This window comes from Fringilla coelebs (assembly GCF_963513975.1).
Source record: "Fringilla coelebs genome assembly, chromosome: 8".
Lineage (NCBI taxonomy): Eukaryota > Metazoa > Chordata > Aves > Passeriformes > Fringillidae > Fringilla > Fringilla coelebs.
The window spans coordinates 23838493-23857538 of NC_140066.1; positions in this window are offsets into that span (position 1 = coordinate 23838493).

Here is a 19046-nt window from a genome sequence, read left to right on the forward strand (position 1 = left end):
GGAAGGTGGCTGACTGAATATTAAAGGGCTTGTTTGTCTAACATTTACAGCTGATCATGTCCAATATATTCATTTTAGTGTGAGACCCTAGAAAACTATTTGGGAATTTGGCATCTACCATCTACTTACCATCTACCTGAGAAGTCTCTGAGCCTTATTTTTCCATGTTTCAGGTAGCCTGATATATCTGTCCTCCATTTTTAAATGTGGTCTGGTCAAAGCACCTAGTCCCATTTCTTTCTTTCCGGTAATCCCTTCATGAGCAGCCAGCTGTCACCCCTTTTCCTGTCCATTCCCACACAGTATCTCCCCCTCCAAAGTCACAGGTCCATCCTTGTCTACCTGTCTGTCCGACAAGGGAACAAAGGACAGTGAGTTTGGTTAGAGTGGAATCAGATGGCAAAACCCAGTGGCACCTTGCCCAGCTGCCTGTTCTTACAGAAGGGAAAGATTGGAATGGGGCAGGAAGCCCCATGAGACAATTTGGAAAGAAAAGCAAACAAGACCAAAATTTGGGGAAGGTAGAAGGTGGTAAATGTCCTCCTCTTCACCAAACTTTTCTTCTTAGCCTCTTGCTGAACCCAATTACACTAACTAAAATGAATGTTCTGTCATGTGACAGACTTTTCTCTTTGATTAAGGACTTCCAGGCTCCTTGCAGGTGATGCACTCTATAACTCATTGTAAAGATGGCTGCATTTTATAACCAATGAGTTGCGTAGAGTTAAGGGCTCTTTTTGCCTGTCTCCCCCCTCTTCCCTGTTTCCTTGCTCTCCAGTACAGACCGAACTGGGTTTAACTAGGCCTGAATAATTTAATAGAGTCATTATGCTCCTGTGTTTTTCCCTTACTGTCAACTGTAAAATCCATACAGTAGCTTCGGGAAATGGGGCTAATTTGAATTGATAATAGGAGACTCTGGAAAAAGTCATCTATTGCCGTGCAATGGTGGAGCAGATGCATGCTAAATCTTGTATAATGAAAGAATATGCTGGTGTCAATTATGTAAGAAAACGACTTTACAGTGGTTTGAGGCAATGGGTTAGCATTCTGCTTGATATTATCACATAAAGAAACACCCATCAAAACTTCTCATAAATATGGAACGGCAAGTAAGATTACATTATAAATTTGAATGTTATGAATGTGTATGAGAGAGACAGATCGAAGCAGGATACCCACCTCTCATAACTGGAAGTACAAAAGAGCCATATTTCAACATTTACACAACACTGTCGCCAGGAGAGCGACCAGGAGAGGGACTGGGGCTGTATCCCTCCCCTACCTGCCTCAGAGCCACTGTCACAACATTTGCTGGGGAAAAGACAACTACTGGGCATCTTCTCTTAGTCATGTGCCTGCATGAAATTGGTATTTGTCATCAGGCAGGGTGGCTGGGAAGGTGATGCTGCTGCTGCAGGTGTAGGGGTGGCTTTGCTTCAAGAGATGTTTGCACAAGGATCTAAACTTCATGGCAGTCATTGAGCTCAGGGGAAGCACTGCTCTCAGCTTCTGAGGTTTGCTGCTGCCAGGGAACTTGCTGTTTGGAAAGGAGCGTTATGGATGCCAATTACAGTTCCAGTTGCCATCAGCCAAAATCACTGTCACTGCCCAGATAAGAGACGACAGCAAATGGCTGAGCATGTATTTGACTGCAAAAGGCTGCAGCAGTTTCTGTTAAGCAGGTCACTGGGGAAGGGTCTGCTTCCCTGAGGAGAGAGCGGTATCAGCTCAGGTCATGGTGGTGTGGAGTGAGACAAAAAGGATTAGCCAGTATCAGAGGGGATTTGCTTCAGAACAAATTCCCAGCACATGCTGAAGGGAGGAGGTACTTGGGGTGAGAGAATTCCAGGGCACAGAATCAATGAACCACATAACTAAATTCAATTTGTCATAAAACATGAGCTGCACTGGGTGTAGAGGAGAAAAGGGAAGTCTGGCCCAAGCGGATAGCAAGGACTGGAGGAGCTCCATGGCCAGTCACACAGTTCACATCTAGCCTGGGGCAAAGTGGGTCACCCAGTGCAAACCTGCTGAGCTTGCACTGCCCACTTCAAATCCCCATGAGACCCAACCACTGCCTGAGCAGCTGACATCACAGGGCCTCCAGCAGAGCTGTCGGTTATCCCTGCTCTGGGCTGGACAGAAACTGGACCCAATCCAGGTTCCTTGTGCCCAGCTGACGGCTGAAACCTGTCAGTTTGTTGTCCCTGGGCTCCAGCTGGCTGGCTGCAGCCCGAACACATCAGGCTCCGTCAGCATGGTGCATTCGAGCTCCCAACACGAATGGGAGGCATGTGTGATACATCAATTTGCAGCCATTCCCTCATGCTCTCACAGATGTTGCTGCCCTCCGAAACCCGAGACAGCTGAACACATCATGCATCCTGCCCAGAGCCATCCTGAGCTACCAAAAGCATTTAGACACCACTGCATCAGCACAGAGGGACATCTGCAGACAGGGTTTAGGCTGTGGCACTTTGGGAGCAAATATACAGCCACTCAGCTGCTGTGCTGCAAAGGGGCAGCTTTGGGTCCAGGGCCAGTCAGGGGCTGAGTGCTATGACGTCTGACCTTGGCCTGCAGCACTTGGGTTATCCCTTGCTCTCCCTTGCTGGCTGCCCTGCCCTTCTGCTAGATGCTGCTATTCTTGGAGCAGAAAGGGCAGAAGAGAACATGGCCTTCGCTGCTACCACCCCAATCATGAATCTGCGAATTCAGCTTCAGCAGTGGGTTCTGCTCACCACCCCAGGGCTGGGCTCTCCAGCAGAGGCAGGGAGGGAGGCAGGGATAATGTTGCTGTGGCTCACTCAACCCAAGTTTAACTGTGCTAAATTACCTCAGTGTGGTCATGCTAGCACAGAGAGCAGGAACAGCTTAAGTTATGTCTTGGATGGGTTGAGCCCCGTGTGGAAAACCAAACCTTCATCTGCCCTTTGGGGCTTGGAGATGGAGTGCATTGCAGTAGAGAGGCTGGTTCACCTAGTTGAGATAGGGGGATTCCCAGTGCCATCATCTCCACTGAGAGAGACAGACAAGCCAAAGAAAGGTCCCTCTCACCAGCCATACCTGACTTGCATATAAAACATTGCTAGAGCTGGGGAATAACACTTTGAGAACATCCAGTACTGCGGCTCCTTCATGGACTGAGCAGGCTCTGTCTTACACAAACATTGACTTTGGCCCACTCTGGCCCCGTGGGATGCCTATTCCAGCCTCTCTTTGCTGGCTACAAATCTGCTGCTAATTTCCAGCCTACATTTTCTTCCTTGTGCTTTAGCCCTGTTTGCTCCAGTGCCAGTGTCCTCTTTTAGCTTCAGTGGCTCTTCCCTGCTGTTAGGCCTGTTGACGTATTTATGGACAGCAATCAGATCCCCTCTCAGCGGGTGTCATGCTGGGCTAAACAAGCCGAGCTCTCTCAGCCTCCCCTTTCCAGAAGTGATAAGGACATCCTGCACTGAAGCAGAGCAGCTGCTTTGCTTCTGCAGCCAGGTGGGAGCACATCTGGGTTGGATTCTTACCCGCCCCAGCCCCTGTGCCTGGCTGGCTGCCATCACCTTGCCAGGAGTGGGGATAGATGCCGTGCCTCGCCTGTCCCCTCAGAACAGAGACGGATGTCCAGCAGCCACCCTAAACAAGACTGGCACTTCCAAGGTCTTCTGTAGAGACAGTCTGAAGCCTTGTTTACTCCTGGGGAATATTAGTAGGAAAACAGGGGAAAACTGGATAAGCTAGAGTCTGTCCACCCAACAGGTGTGAGGAGGATCCTGTCTCCAGCTTTGTGCAAGGGCTTCTTGCTATGCTTGACTTTCGTATTTTCCCTGCTTCTCCCCTTGGTTTTTTGAAAAGACCCTGGCAACACCCTGATTGAGGTCAAATGAGTCAATCAATGTGTTTCATCTCAAATGTTAAGTTTTTTGGTTTTTTCCATTACTGAAAGAGGTTTTGGTAAATAATTTGGGACAACTATCTGTCTGTTATGGTTTATTTCTCCTTGGAAATAAGATTGTTTTCCACCTTCATAAGATCATTTTTTAGACTTGTCAGTAAAGCTTTACAAGAGTAATAAAATAATGTTTTTAAACATATGATTTCTATGCTTATTGAAAGAAGGATTCTTCCTCCTGACACTTTGGTCCCCTGAACTTTAAGGAAAAGGACAGAGTGGTGCCTAATTTTACCAGGATATTAATTTGAAAGAAAATGTTTGGACAATGTTTAAAGACCTAATTTCTGTATTTTCAAAAACTATGTTTAGACTCAGCTTTTTTGTTTTAACATTTTAGCAGTATGATGCTTTTAAACCTTGACATTAAAATGAAATTAATTAATCTGATCTGAAAGGAGTGCTCCTTGAGGACCTTCCTTTGCAGATAATTTTGAGATCAGTGAAAGGAGAGAGGGAACAAGATGGACATTTCTAATTAAGTGTTGAACATCTGGAACTCTCAGCATTCTTTCTCCCCTCTGGATTTTGCAAACTTCTGCACTTTGCAGAGCTCCGTCCAGCTCTTTATTGTGCTCGATGCTGTAGAAGCATTTAAAAATGGTAGCCTCAATGTCAGTTCAAATCCCAGAGCTTCAGTTCTTACGTGGCCAAATGTTTTTCATTTACAAGTCTCGGGGTCTTTAGCTGGTCGCTGTAACCCTGAGATACGTTAAAAGTCTCTTTTTCCAGCCCGGCGCTTGAAGAATGAGTCGGAGCTCTTCAGCTCTTGCTCTCAAGGTTGTTTATTGTGTCTTATCTATAAAAATTTTTCTCCTGCCCTGCCGAGGTCCATCCAGCAGGACAGTTCCAGGCACACTGCCTGTCCTGGGGGCGGTGTTGTGTCTTTATACTAAAAACTACGTATACAATGTTTACAATTACTTTCCAATACCTATCACCTATGTTAGACAGTGAGCTTCTACTCTAAACCAGTCTGAAAGTGCCAACATCACAGCAGAAAATGGAGGCCAAGGAGAAGAAGAAGAAAGGCTGGACACGCCCAGATCCCTCCATCTTGCCCCTGAAACCCCCGTTCTAGAAACCCCAAAAATCTATTTTTTCACCCTGTGATAACTTCACTATTATGCTACTTAAACTGTTGTGGCTTGCTGGTCTTCATATAAGGTTGGTAATTTGCTCCACAGGTAATAACCAAAACCACAGGTGTTCTGTGCTCTGTGCCAGAGTTTCTGAGCCCCCTGGCAGGGGTCTTGGCCATTCTGGACAGCCAGAGGGATGTCCTGGGTTCCGACATACAAGCATGGATTTTCTCCTCCAAAGCTGTTTCTTGCCATATCTTTGTGTAGCATCCATTGCACTTTAGTCTAACACCCCTAGTTTCCTCCAAACACGCCCTTGCTTTGTCCTAGACCTCTTGTATAATCCACCAGTTCCTCGGCTGTAAAATATAAACATCTTGCCGAGGCTGTAAAATATAAACATCTTGCCTAAGTAGAACAGGGATTTATTAATTTTTATCTTTTAATTTGCTGAAGCTAAACTGTTCAATGGACTGCTTTAGATATGTTTCCAATTTTATAAAAGAAAAGCAAAAGGAAACATTTTTTTAAACATTTTGCAGTCTCTACAATGAAAAAGTAGATGTTTTCTGCCTAAAAGGAACTTTTACATTTACACCGTAAAATAGTATGATGAAATGTTGGAAATTGAAAGCCTCTGGTTCAAAGTGGCACATACAAAAATATTCATCCAGATTTCTGACCACACAGTTCAGGGGATGGGAAAGTGGCTACTATGACTGTTGGTGGGTGTTGCTCTGACTTGGGGATAGGATATTTCTGCAATTCTCAGGAAAAAAAAAAAAAAGCAAAACTTTCTAATCTTAATTCCAGCCACATTTCAAGACCTCAGACTGCAAAACTCATAAAGATATAGAACTTTATCCTGACTTTGTCCCAGCTGGACAGGCCTAGCCTAAAACCCCAGAGTGAGAATTCCCAGCCAGCTGGTTTCCTTGCAGTCTTTTGCCTCTTTTGCCTTGGCTTTTAAGCTAAGAATGGGGGAACAACCTCCCCAGCCGGCTGGAAAGCTCTCCCGGGGGTTTGATGGCAGGGCCCAGTGTGTGTGCAGGACGGATCCTGCGCTGCCTGCAGTCCCTGGGAGCCTTGCCCACATGCTGTTCTCATCTACAGGGGGTTATTTATAGCCGCTGATGCCAGGAATTCGGCAGGGACGCTGCCGGGGAGGATAACAAGTTTCTCTTTAGGAGGAATGTTCCACCCCGACCGGAGGAGCAAAGAACAATAAAAGATGATTGATTTCCTCGCAGCCGCCTCGGAGCACGGTGCTATACCCACACCAAGCATCCCAATGCGCAGGGCTCCCTTTCCCTAGCTGATGTCTTCTGTGTCCAGCTGCAGCATAACACCAGTGGGCAGTCAGAGACCAGAGTGTGATATCCATGTTGGCTCACCAAACTGGGCATCTCCCATCATCTTCACCTGAGATGAGTGAGAAGAGGAGGAAGGGGAGGGAGGGAGGGCTTGTAAGACTGTATCTCTGGGCCTTCAGGCTCTTTCTATTTACATTCTTTGGAGTAAATTACTGAGGCTTAGAAATTTACAGGGAAATCACTTTGATTCTTAAACTATATGAATGAAGATGCAGATGGAGAGAGTAATGGCTTGAATTTATTAGTGTGCATAAAATTGTTGATGCTAATTTTCAGCTGTACACTAAGCAAACACTCGATGGGATTAAACTGGATCCCTTATTTAAACGAACTCACAAAATGTAATTTACATCTAGTTATTGTTTCCTCTCTTCCCAGACCCCTTCCCAAAGCTCCCTCTAATGTTGCCAGGTCTGTATTGCACCCTCTGCCTCCGGCTCTTCCATCACCTCAGGACAACGTTGAGGCTGCTGTGGGACCTTCACGGAGAGAGATTTATATTTAGACAGAGCCGTACTCTCTGAGATTTGTTCTCCAGAGGAACTGGCCTGGATTTTTTCCACTCTAGAGATGCAATATTTTCCACTAGAGATGCCACTTAAGGATGGGGTTTTTTCCACTACCGATGCCAGTTCTGAGCCTTTTCACCTCTCTTGGATTGAGCCATCACCAGTGGGTTCTCACAACGAAGGGGAATCCCTGTTACAGGGCAGTGCCACGCTGTCATGCCTCAAGGATTAAGTGTACAGCCTTGTCTCCTGCCCTGCAGCCAGTCTGGATATCTCTTGGGCACAGCACTGAGTATCTCCCATGTTTTTTGACCCCTACTACTGACACAGCCATGCCTGACATACAGTCTCCTGGACCAGGAAGGAGGCTGGAGGGATACAGCAGAGAAACAAAGCTCATTAGGACCATGAGAGATAGTCTTCATGCCAGCAGTATCCTCATGCCTTGCTCTGTGCTCCCACACCTGATCTGACATCACCTGCCATAGGAAAGAAAGCTCAGCAACTGCCCCTGAGACAGCAGAGAAGACTGGACAATCAAAAGTGTTTCTTCTTCCGATTAAGTGCAGCATGCCTGACCTTGGTGGGGTCCAGAGGTGCTGCAGGGATGTGAACTAATCAGATGGAAAAAATCTGTTCAGCTTCAGCCCTGACCACATGAACTAATCTTACAAATTTATTCCCTGCTCTCTGGTGCCTCCCTATGAGAGGAATCTGTGTTACAGAAAGTCTGGGTGTCACTGGAGGCTGGGAAGGCTGCAGAGGAATAACAAAGCTGACAGCACATGTGGTAATACAGGAATACTACAGAGCTGCTAATCCTGCTCCCTATGGCTGCTAGGACCCTGCCAGCAAGACCCGTGTGCTGGCATCCTATTGTCTGGCAATGGCAGTGCGGGTTACAAGAGATGGTCCAGTGTGGAGCCAGAAATGCCTGCCCAGGGGGCTGGCTGAGGGCAGGAAGAAGGAGAGGGCAGAGCAAGGGGATTACAGGGAGATGCTGGAGCCACCTCTGCTTAGAGAAAGCTCTTCATGCAGCACAGCTCTTTCTTTGGTGTTTGGATCCTCCCTGTGCTGGGGTGTGTGATGGTTTATCTGCCTGTGGGAGCTGAGCTGGTTGAATATGTCTGGCTCCTGTGTCTCTGTGATGGAGCACACACAGGTTTGAATGCAGGAGGAGTTTTGTGCTGCAAACAATCCTCATCTTCTGAGCAGTGCTGAAGCCTTGCCACAGGTCTGCAAGGACAAGAAGGAGAGAGAGATTTGCAGAGTACATCCCATCTAATTGTCACATCTGTGCTTGAACAGCATCCACTTGCCCTCTTTCATCCTCTGCACCTCCAGCTCCTGGAGACACTTCTCTGGGAATGTCATTGTTTAGGACATAAAGAGATTGGAGAGACAAATCCTTCGCCCCTAGAGAGAAAAAGGGCAGAGAGGAAAGGTCTGAAAGTGGGTGACAGGTACAGGAGCTGCTGTTCCTCCAGCAGGACAACAGACTTCTGGCATCAGATAGAGACTGGAGAGGAGACTGGGAGCAGAGATGGAAAGCCACTTCAGCATCTTCCCTCCCACCACGCCACTGAGAGCTGATCAACCCCGTGTCACCTTACAAGCCACTTAATCCCTTCCGTCACGCTTCTCAAGGAAGGGGGAGTGCGGGCCAAGGTTTAGCTGCCACCAGCTGCCCCTCAGTCATATGCTGAGCGGCTGCAGGAGCATGTGCAGGGGGACATGACTGACACCTTGCCAGTCTCCTGCACCTGGGAATTGCCCAGCCCTGCAACCTCAGACCCAGCTGGCTCTTTGATCTCTGTGGGGGCTGAAAAAAGTTCCCTTCCACTCCAGCTTTGGAGAGGATCATTCTGATTTTGTCTGGACTTCTCGTATCCTGGTAGGTGTCAGTCTTGACTGCCAGGACACCATGGAGGGGGAGGTGGGAAACAGGAGGATTATAAAAATAAATAAAGTGTTGAAAACCTACGAATGTGCCCACCCTTCCTCTCAATCCACGTGTTGGGGCCTTGTTAATCTAAGTGATTACCCTCTCCTTCCTACTAATACCATCAGCCTCCATAAGAGCAGCTACACAGTGTCTCCAACAGGAAATACCATCTTCAATATTTTTGAGCACCCTGGAGGTGGAAATGTGTGTAGATGGAGGACCAGGAGACAGCCTGTGCCATGGCTCAGCACTGGACAAAGTCATCCATGATCTTTATTACGGAAGGAAATAGAGACACCATCAGGCACATGCTGGGTGTGAGAACAGAGCAAAAACTCATGTTCTCCTCAGCTGCCCTTCTCTGGGTCTCACCAGTTGCTGCTCACACCATCTGAGCTGTGTGATAGATTAGTCTGTATTGTTCCCTGGAAGGAGCTGCTGTAGAAGTAAACCATTTACAAACCAGGGGCTTCTAAAGCCTTGAGTGTCCTCTATCTGCAAAAGGCATCTTTCAACCCATGCCAGAAGGACTTTAATATCAAGAGAGATCTCCTGCTCTTGAGTACGCCAGTCCCAAACTTGGTTGAAGTGAAATAAGATCAGAGTTCCCTCACAAAGTTTGGTCTTTCTGTCTGTTAAGGCTTAAATTACAGACACAAAAGCCATGGCTGCCGGCAGCTTCAGCCTAGATGGGCCAAGACACTGCTTTGCATTGGCCCTCACCCTTCAGGATGCTTAACCTTTGCTCCAGACAGTAAATTGATCTCCCTCCTGGTTGGGATGGGATGTGTGAGATCTTACTGTAAACTGCCTGAAGTCCAGGGGCAGAGACTTAAAGGAAGCTGTGGCTACATAAGGCTGCAAGGCAGGTCAGCATCCCCCCACCTCAGTGTCCCACACGAGCCCAGCAGGCAGTTCCAGTTGGGCAATGTTCTCAGGATCACAGTGTACTATGCTACAGGAAAAACTCCTAAATAGGACCACTAAGTTTGGTCTGTTCTCGTGTGGGTTTCTGCAAGACTCACTGATGCCTTTTTTTCTCTCTTTCTTCATGCTCCTCAGGTCTCCTCTCTTTAGTTTTTGAGAGACTCTAGATGACTGAGACAGCCAAACTGTCCTTCTGACAGCTGATGCTGAACCCATTTTTTAGCCAGACCTGTTGTTCACTAAAGTATCCAGAGTTCTGGGATACTCAACAAAGGCATGGTGTGAATCAGAATAGGAAAAGACCGATCAGGCCAAATCTAAGGTCCACGCAATCCTGCAGCATGTCTGAGAGGATACCAATATGTGAGAAGGGGGTGGATGTGCAATGAGGTTTCTTCAGAACAGTTTCCCAGTCTTCAGTGGGGAACTTCCTCAGTCAAACATTGCGGCTTTAATAGCAGCTGTTGTGGATTTTTTCCCAATCATTTTTTTGAGTTCCTTCCTTTTTTAATTTCTTCAAACAGGTAATCTCCATGTATCCCAAGGCAAGGAGTCTCTCAGGTTAGCTGTACACAGCACAGTTTATCTTTCTGTTTGTTCTCCTTCTGCTTTCACTTGACAGCCTTGGTTCTTACATTGAAAGAAACAGTGGACAGTCATTCCTTATTTACCTATCCAATAACATTCACCTCTACCACCTATCCGTCCTCTAGTCTTTCACCAGCTGAAGGGTTTCAGCTCACACTTGGCAGTGTCAATCCTCTGACCACCCTTGTAGCTCTTCTCTATTTCCATGAGGTCCTGCTGATGCCCTGTGAGGGGAAGACCAGGAGTCCACCCTAGAGCTGATTATTCCTCTTTGCTCACAGCAGGTGGGACAGAGTGCCACTCCTTGGCACCATTAACAAAAATAAATGAAAATAAAAATCTGACCTTGGAGGGAAAATTGAAGGAACTGGGTTTGTTTTATCTGGAAAACAAAAGGACCAGAAAGCAGCAAGTAAAATATTTTTCTGTATATGTGGTTTTTATGCAGGACAAGGATAAATTTCTCTCCATATTCAGCATGAGGACAAGATAAGGAGAGCAAGGCTCCGTTTTCATCAGGCATGATTTAGGTCTGATGTTAGGAAACTCCTCCAGCTCTGAGCACACACGAACCCTGGAACACGCTGTCAGGAAGGGATGGAGCCTCTTTCACTGGCAGTATTTACCAGCAGGTTGGACACCCATCTGTTGGGAGGGTTTGGGGAGAGCTGTCTTGCAAGACTGTCTATCAGGGTCCCTTCAGCCTCACATTTCTCCCTTCGTGTTCGCACTGTCGAACATTCGGCAGGACAGACCGTGCCAGCCGGGCACTGGAGATGCTCTGCCAAAGGCCCTCGGGGGACGAGCAGCACTAAGAGGAAATCTGTGCAAATCTATTATCTGTACTCTCTGCCCAAGGCAGGGAGGGTCTCAGTAACAGGCACATCCCCATTGGGAGCTGCCTTCTCACCTCCCTCTGCTACCCCAAAATGTCACTGGTCTCATTACAGAAGACATCACAAAGAAAAACTTGCTGGAACAGTGTGGATTTCGGTCATTTGCAACCCCACTGGCTTTTCTTTCTCATTTTTCAGGGATGTTCTGGAAACCCATGGACCACAGATTGGAGGATGTTTGTGACAATTACATGTCATGGGTTCATGTCCCTTCCAGGCTCACAGAGTCTGGAGCCAAGCTGAGAGTCCCCATCCTTCTCATCTGCCTCAAGGCAGAGGTGCCTGCTCACAGCTCTGAATCAGGCCATATAAAAATGCCTCCAGTTTTGTCACATCACAGGGCTGCTGTTAAGGTGCCATTCCTCAGCTGCCCAGGGAAGGTGGGGTGGACAAGCAATGAACCTCCAGTTGCACAATGGATCTCGACAAAGATATTGTTAGAAATCTGAGGCATGAAGTTTTAAGAGTTTACATCAAAGGAGGCTGCTGATGGTCACTTGCTTCTCTGTGAGAGCAGGGGGAGTTGCCTACCAATGTGTGCTGTGATACAGGTGTGCTGAAGAGGGGGATTAGCTAGGCCACATGTGCACAGGCCACCCAAGGGCATGGTGTCCAGGCAGTCATTTCCACACTGTATCCCTGAGGATAGTCACACTCTGGCTGAAGATGCCACTGAACTGCTCTGTCAACACTGCATTCATTATGCAAACCTTCTTAAGTGACTGAGCTTAATTAATGTGTCAATGTGTCCTCCATGGGCTGTCAGGACATGTGTTAATGGTGGAGAATCATTCAGGTAGCAGTAATGATCCATAGACAATGCTCAGCTCCCTCTCCAGATTTGTCTGTGTGGCCAATGCTGCACAGTCACTGTTGTGTGCTCTCCCTTCCCTCTCTCCTAGCTCATGCAAGGCATGGCCACAAAGCAACCCATCTTTTTGTACTTGTAAATGCATTTTACAGAGTTGTAAATGCTCTTATTGATTCCTCAGCCTTATTATCCTTGCTGTTCAGCCAAGAATCAACTTCCATTTGAGGATAAATTATTAATCAGGCTTCTTCAGGTCTATTTCATAATCATTTCCACCATTCTGGCTGTCACATAAGAAGGATTTGCATATTTATTCTGCCACTTTTCCCCAGAACAGTACGTGGCAGCCCATGTTTACCTTCAGACTCTTAAATCACTTTCCCTACCTTATAAAAGCTTTGCTTTTAGACATAGCAGGCCCTGCACAGTTCAGTCCACATCCTTCTGACTCATTTGCTTAGTAGTATATTTTTGCAGGCAAATACTTTTCCTTTTCACTTCTCTGCTTTTTCATTGCTTATTTATGATACCCTGTGGGGTAAAACTGTGTGGTTTGTTCAACAACCCATAACAAAAATACAGAAGCTTCCAGCCTGGTGCTGACTGTCTTCGGTCCCAAGCCCAGCTTGCACAGGAGAGTGTGTTGAGCAGATATTTTGGCTTTCAGCACTGGGTTTTTTTCCCAGATGGTCACAGATAAGCAGCCCTCATGCCTCATTCAAGGCATGGCTGTGTTTCTGTTACAGGGGAGCGCTGCTCAATGGGAATTGTTTTGGGAATGGTGGGGAGGACCAGGGATGGGAACATGGTGAAGGTGATAGCACCTATCTAGGAAGGGACAATGTTTACACTCACAGTAAGTCAAATGGTGGGGACTAAGCCAAACCAAAGGTTAGTGTGTTAAGTAGCAACAGGGAAACTGAGGTTCAGACCAAACCAATTCTTTGTGCCAGACTCTGGAGCAGGATGGTGTCAGAGTCAAGGAAGTCTCCAAAATTCCAGTCTTTAAACAGCCCTAGGAGAGATACTTGGGTGTCCTGGTCCCTCTGAACACAGGGTGGGAAGGCAGAGAGCAGGCAGATTCACCCCAGCAAGGTCCTCATCCTTGTTCTGTCCACGGGCAGATTCAGCCCAGTGCTGCTTCCATCCTTGTGCTCTCCTGTTATGGCCCCCAACACTTTCCATGCGGCAGGCAAGTGCACAGGCTGATTCCTTCCAGCAGATGGTAGCAGGAGTAAACAAGGGGATGGGCATCCACTCTGGGATTCCTGGCTGGACACTGCAGTGTTGCTCCTCATCTCCAGAGAGAATGGCTGTCAAGAAAGCAGCACCCAGAGCCAAGGCACCAAGGGGTGCTACGGCCCTTCTTTATTGACCAGGCCATAGACACCGTGAGTTTAATGAAGGACTCACCATTCCTACAGTGAATTCAGACACGGAATGGCAGCGGGGTGTGTTTGTAGACTCAGTGGCCAGTTGGGGTGGGTTACCCAAGGTGACAGCCATGGCACAGGCCAGAATGGTTGCCACGGCTTCAGGCAAGATGTCAGCCGTGGCTCAGGCTGACAGCTGTCACAGCACTGGGCAGGAACTGATTTACAGCCCCATTTTTCCCAGCTTGCTTTGGGACTGTAGTTCTTCCACTTGAGACCTTGCAACCCTGTTCTCTCAGGGGCGACAGGATAGCAGACCATGACCTTTCCCACAGCTCCTCAGGTTTACTCCAGTGGCCCTCCCTGTTTCCTTTCTTTGTTCTTTGTCCTTGCCCCACATACATCCCTGTTTTTATCCCTCCTCTCCTGTTTTATCACCAGTAGTGATGACTTTCTGCAGGCCTTCAAAATCGAAATTCTTAACATCAGGACACTGCAGGGAAATTCCCATTCATTTCTTTGGAAGAGGAAGGTTAAAATGTGATGTTAGTGTAACGAGAAGAGCAGAAGCCAGTCAATTAGAAATTGAAAGGAGCTATAAAGCACTCGGTTTTACAGAAACACTTGGATGGTTGAGGTGTGCATGGTGCAATGAAGACATGGCTGTAGCATGTCTAGAAGTGAAGCCAAGAGATAGTTTCTCCAACAGCTCAGGCTGTGACCTGACTCTTATAGAGCTTGCAGGCTGGTTTGCAAAGCTGTGTTGCTACATCCTATCTTGCCAGCTGCCCACCTCCAAGTTCCCATTAGCTGGCTCCCTTTCCCAAGACCCCAACATGGGACTGGATGATTGGGGTGCTCCTCCATGAAGGTGCAGAGTTTACAAATGTTGAGTGCTGAAGTTTGAGGAGGTGATGGCACAGTGCTGGGAAGGGGAGAGCCTGTTTCTTCTGCAGAGGGACCCATGGGGCAAGTGCTGCTCTGTGTGACATTTGACAGGTCTGCAACATATGCTGCATCCCACTGCAGGCTGAGGCTGTCCTCCAAATCAGCTTCCAGCCTGTCTCAATGTGAGGTTAAATCCTTGCTCAGGATAAAGAAAGTAGAGAAGCAGCAAATGGAACCAATCAATTTGCCATCTGAAAACCGATCAATTTGTGGGGACCCCTTCCCATCCAAAGACAGGGTGGGAACAGAGTCCAGCCACTCCGTGCATGCAGGAAAGATCAGTGGGCAGTCCATAATAAACCCTAAATGTATTTCCAGCCATAAAATGTTTGACATGCCTTCAGAGAGGCTGTTGAAATCCCTGATTTGCAGCTGGCACTCATTTTCCATTGCAGGTAATAAAAAGACTAAGCCAGAGTGCTCAGATATTTCATCGTTGGGGTCCATTGCCACCCCCCAGCCTAATGGCCAGATCACCAGGACTCACACACCTCCTCCTCTTCCTTCTCAGGGCTCTCCTTTCCCTTCAAACAGTATCCGGACCCTGCAGGTGATGGGAGGGTGAGATAACAAGCAGGAGTGGTGATTTCAGGAAGTGGTTGGGACTTGTAAATCCTCACAGGGGCTTCCTCTGTCAGAGGAGCTATCCGGGCAGCGAGGCATGTGCTGGCTGAAGTCATGCCTGTTAGGAAGGTATTTGTTCTCCTGGCCCCCACGGCCCAGGCCGGTTGCCGTAACATCCCTCGAGCCGGGATCTGGTTGCAGCAATAAAGTTGAGCGGGTTGGGTTCCTGGCTGGACAGGAAAGAGTTATTGATCAATGCCATGGATCCTTCCCACCTTCCTCCTGCCCACGGGTGCATACCAAGAGAAGTGAGGAGAGCAAAGCTCAAAAGATGCTCTCTTTGGGAGTAAGGGCCAGCATGGCCAAGACAAGGACATAGGAAAAGGTTAAACACCAGCTGAGCAAAGCACAGGACCTTTTAAACATCTCTAAATCAGGGCTGGGAGCAATTTGAAGACAGTTCTTTTTGTTCTGGGGCTGGAGAGATAGGCAGGACCCTGATACAAGGTGCATATCTCACCACAGTAGGGTAAGACCAAGGAAAATTAACTCAAGTAACAACATGCTCATGTCTTGCATTTTACAAGATCTTCAGGGCTTATATCCTCTCCTATGGTGGGGCTGGGATCATTGGTAGACAGCCACTATGTGCCCACCAGGGAAATGTGGCTTGAGACCCAGCATTTCACTCAGCTAGTCAAGCTTCATAATTTCTTATCCTGAGCACATATTATGTCTATAATAAGATTGATATTAGTAATACTACTAACAATTGTGGCAATGCTAATAAAATAATGTTGGGCTCCTCCATCCAAGGAGCTCTAAGCTTTTAAGGGAAGTTAAGTCTCATGGCATCTATCCCACTTCAAGAAAGTTTATATAGCAGCAAAGCCTTCTCACCACTTCTGTGGCATGCAGTCTCCCCAAAGGTGGAACATAGCAGCTATTTCTGGGTAGGTAATAACAGTCCACAGCAATCTAGGCAAAGCAATGAAAGCAAATGCCATATTCAGGGCAAGTACAGGGGTTATAGAAGAGACAGTGTACCAGGACACCCAGCTCAACCTCTAGGCTTTTGGATATATTAGGGGACTTTTTTTTGGTGGTCTTCAGAACCTACAGTGGTCAATCACTAAGACCTTTGGCAGTAGTGTGGTCTCTCATCCTGTCTGAGTTCCATATGCTCCTGATTTTGAAAGCAGGGAAAGCAGGAGCCTTGCTGTCTCCTCTGTGTGACTCAGCACAGCCTCACTCTGCCACTCTGCAGGAGGCATTTCTTTATGTACTAACTTGAGGTTGTCCACTGGGACCAACACCTTGGAGATGGAAAGCTTACTCTCCTCTGCAAACCATGTTCCCTTCCAGACCTGTATCGGCACAAGCCTGTCAGGAACTAGCAATCCCCAGGAGTAAATCACATCCAAAGAGAAGGTTCTTGATGACCACAGACACCAGTAGCTCAGCCTGAACCTCTCCTGAGAAAACTGCTCTGGGACTTAGATCTGGGGGGTGCTGGTGGAAAAAAATCAGAGGCATGTGCTGAAAATCCAAGGCGTTTGTGCTCATCAGCACATGCTGCTCTGTCCCCTGCTCCTGCAGGCTTTGATGAATGCAGAACTAGTTAGCAGCACTGGTGTGAGTGGGTCCAAGAGGTCAAGCTGAAAAATGGCACTTTGTCAAAAATGTCATTTCAGCAGCGTTTCATTGCCTTTTTCTTTAAATGAAAAAATTCAGAGAGAAATGAAACCGATGTGTTATTTCACTGTGATTTGAAATTTTTTGCTGCTGATTTTTAAAATTTCTTCCTCTCCTCACACTCTTTTGGTCAATCATTTGCAGCTCAAAAAGCAGATTTTTGTCGTTCTTCAAAAGATGCAGGTTAGGGTCACATCACTCAGTATTTCCTTTACTCAAAAAAGATGTGCAAAAATTTGAACTCCACAGGCTTGACCCTGTGCATCTTTTTTTTAATGAGCCAGTTTCAGAGAGCTTGACCACCTCTTTCTACAGAACCTAGATGACTGCTTTGGGGTCCTGTTTCAGGAGACCGGACCTTTTCTTATGGCCACAACTGGAAGCCCAGGACTGATGCAGGACGAGGGCAATCACAAAGCCTTACTTTTCCTGGACCTCCTCTCCCCATCCCAGCCTGCCAGCTAATGCTGGGAGATTTTGGGTTAGGATCAGCCACATTACTTGTGCTCAGCTTCCCAAAAAACATCCCTCCCAGACGCAGGGATCTTGAAAAACTTAACAGCCATCACTGCCTTAGGCTTGAGCTCCAGCAGCTCATCTCTTCTTTCACTTGAAAATGGAGATTTTGTTGCTCATTCAAAGCCATTTGGCTTCATCTCCAGCTCTGCATTCACTGCCAGAATGGGCAATAGGCTGTGGGGGCCCTCTGGCTTCCAGCATCATGGAGAGAAGAGGTGTGAGGGCTAGGGGAGCCCATCCTACCCCTTCCTCACTGCCCTCCCCCACCTCTGCCTTCTCACTGTCTGGGGAAGAGAGAGCAGGACCGCACCTAGGACCCTGGAGACAGACTTTCAGCGAGGAAGAGTCTGCCACTGTGCATGTCAGGAATGATTTGATCAGCCAGAGAGATGAGCACCTCTAGCACTGACATCAGGGGACAGACAGAGGAGAGTGCGAAAAAGCTGGTGATGGACAGCGAGACTGCAGCACGTGGCAGGGTGCAGAGACCCAGGGCTGCAGAGCAGCACCCATGGATGGCACGAATCTCTGCTGGGGACAGCAAGGGGCTGATGAGACTGTCTTATGCTGTGCTGAATTTCTTCTCCTGCAAAACCATCCCTGCTGCTTCCATCTGGGATAACAGTTTAAGAGCTGTTGGTGCAAAGCTGTGCTCCCACACATCCTGCACTGGCTGGGAGTAAAACCAATTGGATGATGCAAGGACCTTTGTTCTTACCCACATGCATGAGTATTTACCCACATGTGTAAGCACCTGACATGAAAAAGTGGTACCTATGAAAGGGTAACATAAAGCATGAAAAGATAGGTGAATTTCCCTAAATGGGGAATGAGCTTCTTCCAAGCACTCTCTGGAAGACCCTACTTATGCCTGCTGTTCTTGGAAAAGTAGTCCCTGATCAGACACATCCGCCAAGCCTTTCTGAGGGTCACCCCACAGCCTTCCTGTGTGCTCACTGAAACTGTCAAGGTCACCAAGACCCTCCATGCCCTTCTCTGGCCTCCCTGGCTCAGCAGTTTCTGAGGGCAAGGGTACCAGCTGCAAATTGCTTTGAAGGGCTGGATTGCCACCAAGCTCAGCCCAAAGCCTGGCACTGCAGCATGTACGAAAGGACCATGGGTATATTTCTGCCTCTCATATAACCACACACCTCAAGGTGTAATGCTGTTCAGGGATGCTAATGGAGAATAGGCCAATGGGCAATATTCCCTGCCTGAGAGAATTTCCTCTCTTTTCAGAGACAGACAGTTTCCAGAGCTCTTTTAAGACATCTTGCTCTCCTCTGCCCTCTCATCTTCAGAGCATTTTGATCTCTCTTTGCCTTTCTTTCCTTTGGGAACAACTCCCTTTAATTTTAAAATTCCAGGGGCAAAATGTAGCTAAATGGCTGCAGGTGGACATAGACTCTCTTAGCCTCCACTTTAAAAAAACCCTGCAAAACACGAAAATAAAAACCAATAACAACCTCCAAAAAAATTGAGATCAGAAATTCTGCAGAGGGCCACCAAATGGTATTACCACCACATCTACACCCAAGGCCCCCCGTCAAAACCTCACCCTACCCCTCTGCATGTGATCCTCACCCATACAGTCTGCTAGTGTCTCCTTGCCTCTGTTTATACTAAAGCCCTTGTAGAATAAAACATCCATGTAAAATCCAATTTCCTCTGAATCTCTCTCTGAGAAGAGGCCTCGAGATTGAGTAGATAACCTCTGCAGTAATTGCCTGAACCACTCCTGTTTGCTGGAAAGGTGAGATCCATTTTTCAATTATCTATCTGCAGTGACAGCAGCGAGCAACGGAGCTAAGAGGAAGGAGAGAGAGAGAAAGAGAGAGAGGAAATCCAGCCAACAAGAGCCGTCTGTGTC